Raw genomic sequence first — 7,947 nt, forward strand, 5'->3', positions numbered from 1 at the left:
GAGAGGCACTAACTATTAAATTGACAGCCTGCGCTGCACACCCAAGCCAGCGGACTCCCTTGGATATGTGGAGTGGGTCATCGTGGACACGGCAGTGCCCCAGCCTCTCCTCCAGACCCTGCAGAGATAACATCTTGAAACCTTCAGTTGCTTTGAGCTAAAGAAACCTTTCCTTCCCTCATTTTGAGTGTCGGGTATTTGTCCCAGCAAGGAAAGAAGAGTAACTAATACAGAAAGTTCAGTTTAAGTAACATGAGACAACTTCCATTGCCTTTCTAGATTACAGAACCCTTCACTGTGCATCGCTTATTCCTTAGGCAATACTCAAGCAGAAAGTAATTTTAAATAAATATTTTTATTGTAAAAGATACAACATTTAGCTGACCTAATAAGTTAATTTCCTCTTTATCTCCAATACACCAGACACATTTACAATCCTTTCTCTAGGATGTTGTACTTGCTCTCAGGGGTTTAATTTTATATCGCTCCAGGAATTGCTGACAATTATAGGTACCTCCTAATGTTTTCTTTGCCTTTAAGACAAAACTGACTAATTCAAGTAGCCCAACACTCACCTCACCTTCCTGTCCCAAACACAGGGAAATAATGAATTGTTTTCTGATTAATTACACTTCCTGGACCACCAGGGCATGACTGATAAGAGGCCACTTGGAGGCCCACACTGATGGAGTCCTGGCCATGACTTCTCAGGGGAAAAATACAATGTGCAAATGTACAATTTACAAATGACTGCAGAAGAGCCCCATTTCACTTCTCTTTCCCAAGTGCAGCAAACCACTCAGAATTAACACCATCAAGCACCTGTCTGCCGTAACACTTTTGTTCACTTTCTCCTTAATAAGCTCTTAGCCAGCACTAACTGGCAATGATAAAGTTCTACACTATTTACCACACTGCCACCAAGGAGGGTATTTGTATAAGCTTATCAATGACATGCACTCTCTGTTCAACAGTATATCATCAACTTGGCAGGAAGAGCAAGTTGTCACCTTTTCAATAAAATGGATTTATCCCCACTGAGGAGAAGAAGGTCAAAGAAGAGACAACATTGTAGTTGTTTTCTTAAAGCAATATAGTTACATCAGGAGCATCTGGAACAAATGTTGAGAAAGCAGCTGCAGGTGCTCATGCAGTCCTGAAGGAAGACCACCGTCTCTTTGACTAACTGAGTTCTTTGCTAATATTGAGAGCACTGTGCTGTGTGACGCTGCTCTGGGCGGCCGTCCTCTCAGTGCGCGTCCAGCTGTTACTATCTACGCAGCAGACCGAAGCAACCCAGCCTCATCCCCACCAGGGACAAACTCCTACTGGCACAAACTGATTTGAACGACACTACAATCTTTCATTTTTTCTAAATTCTAGGAGGTATAACTTCAGAAGAGAAAATAATTCCATGGTATGGAGGAGATAAAAATATCCATACTTTCAATAATAAATGTGATTCAAGAACATCTTGCCCTGCTTTATAAAACAGTAAGCTTTACCTTCAAGATTAAAAAAAGCAAAGCCAACTAATTTAGGGGACCCAAGCTCACTCCTCACATACCCAGCAGTGACCCACTTACAGTTATGGTCAGACAGAATTTTTCCTTATTTTAAAAGTGTTCATTGTAGAAATTATTACCTACAGAATGTTAACTTGTAGATTTTCCTGAATCAATCAATCTCTCTCTCCACCCTTCTCTTTCTTTCTCTCTTTCCCCACCACCCCACCCCACCCCCAGAGGCAGGTTATGTACTGGGGTTATTGATGTTCATCAGTGGTACAAAAACAAATTATTAAATAATAGAAGATTTATCCATGATTTTAAAAAATTATAATAAGCATTTCAAAAATTTCTCAGTTTTGTAAAAATATAGTGTCATTTTCTTATCATTTATGATGTAATTATTTTTTTAATTTAAAATGAGATAGAGCTTAGTATGTAAGTTCAATAAACCATTATATTATTTATTCTTATTATGAGGAACATAATGAAGATTTGAATAAAATAAATGGAAATCAGAAAAATTTAAGCTTCTGTTCCATCTGTGGTACTAACAATACTACTGTACCTCTGTAGAAAATCACTCTAGAGAGGGTCATTTTTTAGGAGAGAGAGAAAAAAATAAAGATTACATACAAACTAAATAAAACCCGAAAGGAAAATTGTACATGAGGAAGGGGTATTAATGGTTGCTCTAATTTAATAGCAGGACAACTGGCTTCTACCTGGCCAGTAGGAAATACTGTCCACAGCGCCAGCTGTGCGGTGGCGCTGTGCTGCCATTTGTGTCAGACTCTGTCTGGGAGAGAGACATTAGGACCCGTTGGTGGCTGGGAGAGAGGAGGGCAGGGGACAATCAGTCTTTATCACCTGGGATACGATGGGTGGAATTTGAATTTGTACTCTGGAGAAAAGGAGACTTGGACACAGACAATATGTGTGCTCTCAGCCGTGTGAGGAGTGTGTCCCGGGAAGAGAGATCAGGACAGGTGCGCTGCTCCTAAGAATAGCCGTGGAAACAAGGCTGCCAGAAGGGAGCAATTTCAGGCCAACATGAGAAAAAAAGATGCACTTTAATTGCGTCATGGTAATTGCATGGTAATTGCATGTCAGCGAGTACTTCATTGTAGGAAATACCTTACACTACGGAAGAAGGGAGAGATGATTGCCAAGGTGACTCCTAAAGTCTTCAATTTGAGCAAATACCAACTCCACACTCTAAATTTAAGAAATCCTATACAGAGATTTAAAGAAGTGTGAAAATTTCTAACTTGGTATCCTACCTCTGTCTCTCTGTACCATTTAAAATCTATATTTAACCATCTGCCCACAGTGTGATAACAAACTGAATAAATTAAATTGCATAAACAGAAAAAACTTCACGTAGCATGTTTAAAATAATCTTATAATATTGACATGAAAAAAACGATGATTACTTTTTTTTAAAGATTACATTTTACCAAAATAACAATTTCAAATAAATCATGCCAACTTGATAATTTGGCCCTTAACTTATCTCAGGTAATGATTAAATTTGTCAAGTTATAGTTGAGAAAACTGTCTTCAAAAACTTCATTACATGTTGTTTTATTTACACCTGATCTACAGTCTTCACACAAATATATGTTGTCAAACACATAAAAGTTAATCATTTAAAAATAAATATGAAGGTTTTCAGCTCATCACTTATTCTGAAAAAAGTATACATATGTATATATATATATATATATATATATAATAGAATAAAGCAAATCATATGCAAATAGAAAAGCCCATAAAATGCCTTTAAGTAATGAAAGCTGAGTAACTTTGGAGCCCAGCTTGTGACTCCTACTTCACAAGCTCCGATGTGGACAGGGAACTTCGTGGTGGGAGCTTCTTTGTACTTGGCTTCAAAGACTCAGGTATGACAGCATTAAAAAATCAAGACAAGTACGCTTGAAGGAGAAATGAAAAGGAAAATGACTGAAAATCCTTTTTTAAACCTAGCTAATTCTCTGTTCCTCAAATCTATAGAATACTTCAATATGTGTAAGGCATTTTTAGATTTCTTACTGGACAAATCAAGAAGCTGAAAATGCATATTTCCTAAATCTAAAGGACATGTGATATATCAGAAAATGTTGTGTATCTAGTCACGACTTCTAGACATGGATTACTGTTTCCAGCTCATAATTTAAATACTATTTATCAAGAATGTGGCTATTTTCTACAATGGATGCTATCCTGACATAAAGAGGGATAAACTTGAGACCTTTCTATGTCAGTGATTACACCCTGAGGGCAGAGTCTTACATGAAATAAATCAGACATGTATGTTCAAATAGCACATGAAGTCTCTGGTAGAAAAAAACAAAATGGTAAATAATGACCTAAATATGTAATAGATATTGTGAAACAGAAAGAAAATGTCCATATGAAGGGGAACTAGTGTGTCTGTGGCGGAGGACAAAAGGAAAGAAAGGACAAGAAACAAGAACAGAAGGAACAATAGAAACAAAGCCTGGCAAATAAGGAGGAGAATACACATTGGAGGCATGGGGGGGGGGGAATGGGGAAAAAGAATCAAGATATATCACATGCCGGTACAAATCCATATGATGAATATGATCATTGTACATGTTCATGTAAAATATATCAATAAAATCATTTTTGAAAAAAGCACCACCTCATAACGCTGTAGCAAAGCTAGCAATTAATCTGTTTAGCAACAATACAACACCACACTTCTGAGAAATCTCCAAAAGGAGGTAAAACCAAGTGTCACTGGACAAATTACTTGTTGAAGTTACACGAAAAGAAAAGAATTCCTCTGAGCCAATAGACGGCGGCGACTCCTTTAGTAATCGTGAAAGTTGCTCTACTCAACAACTCGGTTTCCATCTCTTTCACACCAGCCAGGAAGATTTTCAAAGGTAAGCATGTTTTACTGGCTTAATTTTCTTCAGATTTTGTATTTTCTTCATTATTCTGTATTATGTTACAGCTTTTTTCAATCATGTTTCTGATTATTTTGCACTTGTTTAATAGAACAAATCATCTGAGCTTCCCTTATGGGGCAATTCACTTTCCTATTCAAGGGCTTGGATTACAAGCACGTCTGTCTCTGGAGTGAAGTATGCGCACAAGCCAGTTCACTGTAATCAGAATGTACTTTATTGTATTGAGTCGTCCATGACTATGTGCAGTGCCATAAGAGGGCAAGTGACTGTCTCCTTTACTTTTCTTTGGAATTGATCAATATAGAAATAATTTAGGGGCTGTGGAGATGGCGCAGTAGAATAAAGGGCCCTGAGTTCAATCCCCGGTTCTGCCAAAACAAAACAAAACAACAAACAAGCAAGCAAACAAACAAACAAACAAACAAAAAACAATATTTGGGCTAAGGAGATAACGCAGTAGAATAAGCGCTTGCCTGGCAAGCACAGGGTCCTGAGTTCAAGTCCCAGTACCTCAGAAAACAAAAGAAAAAGAAAACAAAAGAAATAAATTTAAACAAACACTCAAAAATATTTTGTAATAGAAACATCATTATTCAATTTCATTATGCTGAGAAATTCAGGTAACGGATGGAGAGTTTTACCTGAAAGACACCCGATGACTGACAGAAGCAGAAGGGGTTTCCAGGAAGAAGCCATCCTTGGTCTCAGAAATTTTCTTTGTCTCAGATTGCTTATCAGCACTGATGCTTCTTCATAAAGAGCACCCTGTTAAGGTAGATGACAGCTTTCAAAACATAGAAAATAAAGAAATACAAACCAAATCAAATATCTCTTAAAAGTATGACAAATAACTTCAGTTTAAAGGTCAGGTGGCTATAGCCTTGGATACGGACAACAATAAAATAGTTTCCATTACAATTCAATTAACACACAACACTAAAACTTTAGAGAAGATGATTTCCTTAACACGTTTATTTCTGTTGCGATTCCTGTACAAAGAACAAAAATATCAGGCTGTAATGGGGATGAGCTTTCATCACAGGGGCTGTATAATAGCTATATTTATTGTATTAGACAAATTACTGGGCTAGAAAAGGAAAGTAAGAAGAGCTAGTTACATGAATATATACTTCTTTGGTCTAGAACATAATTTACGATCAGTTAGCTAAGTGATTTCACAACTGTGCCTGCAGCTCATAGAAACCTCCACAGGGAATTTGCCTCACTTAATTATTAATGCCAACTGGCTTTGTTTATAACTCCTGTGATTATCTCAGCTCTGCTGCAGTTTGGTCCTCTGGTGAATTATTTCTCTCAGTATCTTTTACTAGCCAAAGCCGAAGGGAAATAGTATTTTCATGAATAGTTAATATTTTTGTCTAATGCCACTTTATAACTATAACTAGTAGCATATTCATTAGCATCCTTTCTTTTTACCTGAAAGATAGGATAAACATGAAAACAATATAGCATTCTAATACTAAACTTCGCACAAGAATTTGATAAATGCACACTGGAAATTCTTAACTACATGAGGAGGTTAGAGTTTGCCATTGCCAGCCTTGATTTTCTTGGCCAAATATGATTCAGCAGAAAAATAATTTCATAGTGTATCTATGAAGTTTACAAAATAATTGTCTTTTCATCTTGGTTTTCTTCATCATGTAGGTTCAGGGTAATTGTATCTTTTAGAAAATACTTATAAATGTAGACAAACATTTTTCTTAAGTAGTTTATAACATAGTCATATCAAAGGAAAGAATTTTTCATTACTATTTTTATCTGAATAAACCTACTTCCACTTTATTCACATTTTAACATACAAGCTTTCATAGTTTATTTTAATTATTTGTGATCTTTAATAGATAAGAACATTGAGTTAATAATGGATGATTGATTTATATCCACTTCCTATGTCAGAGAAACTCTCCACTGTCTTTTTTACCTGTGTAAATATTCTAAATAATATAACTTGAAGCATAAAAGTTGATCTCCTAGCTGCTTTTTGCAGTTTAAAACAATTTTATTATTTATACACTGTTTTGTACCAGAAAGGAAAAGAAGAAATCAATACCTCACGTACAACTGAAGATGCTTGAGGGTGCTAAAACTATACTTACAATTCATGAGAACTGTACCTTTGAATTCTTACATTTTTATTTCATGACAACATTGACCATTTTTGGGCTACGAGTTATGAGGTGGGAATGTAGGTTTTGCTGAACCCATCTTGACAAACCGGTACCTGATCCATGTCCCCAAAGCTGTTTCTTCCCTTTTCTACATTAATTGTGCTAGTGTCCTCTTCGTGTCTTAAACAGTTGTCAACCAAGGCCAGGACTACCACTGCACTTCTGTGCTACTGGGTGAGAATGTCAAAGGAAGAACACCCTCCTACTCACACAGGATCCAGCCACAGCCAGAGAGCCCAATCCAAGGACGCCGCGAGTGTAATACAGAGAGCCAGGAAATGGCCAGCCGATGCACCTCATCGCTCTAGCTGGGAGGGCACGGGAGAATCGACAGGATTTTGAGCAGCCCCTGACCTTAGACGGCGATCTTGCCTTTTAGGCTGGATTGTGTTGTGCATGGATCCTCACAAGGAATGGATGGAGAAGAAAGCCGGCAACACAGAGGCCATTGCTGAAGACACGAAGAGGAGCGGGGTGGGCACGGGGTGCGCCTATAACCCCAGCATGCGGGGAGGCTGAAGCAGGCAGATCTAAATCAAACTATGTCCAGACACCGGAGCAATCTAGTGACTCCCTACACCTAAAACCGAATGACTGAAGGAGTCAGTGGATTACTCTAAATAAATAAATAAATAAATAAGGTGAAATCTATGACAGTGCAAAGGCTTTGGGTGCTACTCTCAGTACTAAGAAAAGAAGAAGGATCACAGTGAGGGACAAGAGACCAGGAGCGACCTTAGAAGGCATTCAGGCAAGCCATGTCTGAGGACAGGTCAGGTAGAACCACCATAAAATAATAGGCAATTTTTCTATTGTCAAATACAAATGATGGCACACAAAATGTTATTAATAAAATAATCCACTTTATATTAAAGGCTCTTTGAAGAGTTCTGCACATTTGTATTTAGTCTGTAGTTCCTAACACAGAAACATACAGACACCCAGACACACACACACACACACACACACACACACACACACACACACACAAAGTGCACCCATACCCATGCACCTGTAAAAAGCCATGTGCTATAGGTTGGAGCTGAAATGCCTTCCAGAGCACAATTCCTGAGCCCTAGCCCTCAGAACAGGATGCCCTGTGAGGGCTGGAACCCGTAGGAGGGCAGGGACCCAGCGGGAAGGAGAGGGCAGGGACCCAGCAGGAAGGAGAGGGCTGGGGCCCAGCGGGAAGGAGAGGGCTGTGGCCCAGCGGGAAGGAGAGAGCTGGGGCCCAGCGGGAAGGAGAGGGCTGTGGCCCAGCGGGAAGGAGAGAGCCGGGGCCCAGCGGGAAGGAGAGGGCCGGGG

This window comes from Octodon degus, unplaced genomic scaffold, assembly GCF_000260255.1.
Source record: "Octodon degus isolate 3935 unplaced genomic scaffold, OctDeg1.0 scaffold00012, whole genome shotgun sequence".
Taxonomy (NCBI): Eukaryota; Metazoa; Chordata; class Mammalia; order Rodentia; family Octodontidae; genus Octodon; species Octodon degus.